Source organism: Penaeus monodon, chromosome 24 (assembly GCF_015228065.2).
Source record: "Penaeus monodon isolate SGIC_2016 chromosome 24, NSTDA_Pmon_1, whole genome shotgun sequence".
Taxonomy (NCBI): domain Eukaryota; kingdom Metazoa; phylum Arthropoda; class Malacostraca; order Decapoda; family Penaeidae; genus Penaeus; species Penaeus monodon.
The window spans coordinates 14,993,359-14,994,437 of NC_051409.1; the positions used below are offsets into that span (position 1 = coordinate 14,993,359).

At 51.5% G+C, this 1,079-nt stretch overlaps 1 protein-coding gene across 1 annotated transcript in view; it reads right to left on the reverse strand.

Annotated features, from left to right (window-relative positions):
• Positions 1-1,079, reverse strand: part of LOC119588620 (ankyrin repeat domain-containing protein 65-like) — a gene marked incomplete in the record, with an annotated part of 23,463 nt that overhangs the window by 20,409 nt on the left and 1,975 nt on the right.

Consider the following 1,079-nt stretch of genomic DNA (forward strand, 5'->3'; position numbering starts at 1 on the left):
GTCTCATTATGTCCTAAGACGTTTGGCAAGGAGGAGTAATGAACTCCTACCCATGTGTTGAAATCTCCAGGGATGATGAGCTTTCCTTTGCTGGATAACATGGTTGAGATCCTCGTAGAAGGCTTCCTTGACGTCATCAGACTTCGTCACTGTAGGAGCATAGGCACTTATGATGGTGGCAAAGCAGTCCTTTGTGAGCTTAAGACACAAGGTCATCAATCGATGGCTGTCTTGCAAGCTTGGTGTGAATAGCAAATCCAACAGCAGAGGTCCTTGGGGCATCTTCTGGCTTCCCAATGCAATAAAAGGTGTAACCCCCACCAACTTCCTCAAGCTGTGTTTCTCCAGCGAATCTGGTCTCACTCAGGGCTGCAATGTTAATCTGATACCGGCCTAGCATCCTGGCGATGAATGCAGTGCGTCACTCTGGTCTGTCCCCTCTGTCAAGCAGAGTGCATACATTCCAAGTTCCAAAGGTTAGGGGCTTCATCTTCTATGTGTTGTTTGGATGCCAGGCACGGTTTCCTGCCAGGTGCGCTTATGAGGTAGGCATTCTTTAGGGATCCTTTTATCTCCCCTTTCCCCTTGTGAGGAGAGCAGCGCTATCCCTGAAAAAGGCTGCTCTGTCGCTGTGGAAGGATATGGGCACTGCATCTACCTCTGTCTGCAGTGGACAACCATCACCCCACAGCCGCCTGTGTGCAGAGTTTTGGCTAAGAACTCCCATCAGCATCCTTTGCTTGTTCCTATCACCACTTCTCCATCACCGCAGGGCCTGTACACATTTGGGTACTGGTAGTGCCTAGTTTGTTTTCGGCGACCTGTTTGCCTGACCAGCACATGAGGTTTTTAAGTGAGGAAGGGGTGTGCAGTCCCCTCTCTCCCTCTCGCCAACCGACACTCATAGTCCACAGGTGCAGAGACTGCCACATGTGTGACGGCCCCGGCAGAAGCGGTTTTGTTATTCAGAGTATCCGTCTCCTAGGAGGAATTCCAGCCAGGGATGTAGAGCTCCTCCCACCCTGACTCGTGTATGGAGGGTGCGTCATGCCCGGACAGGTCTAAGACTTGCCACTGCC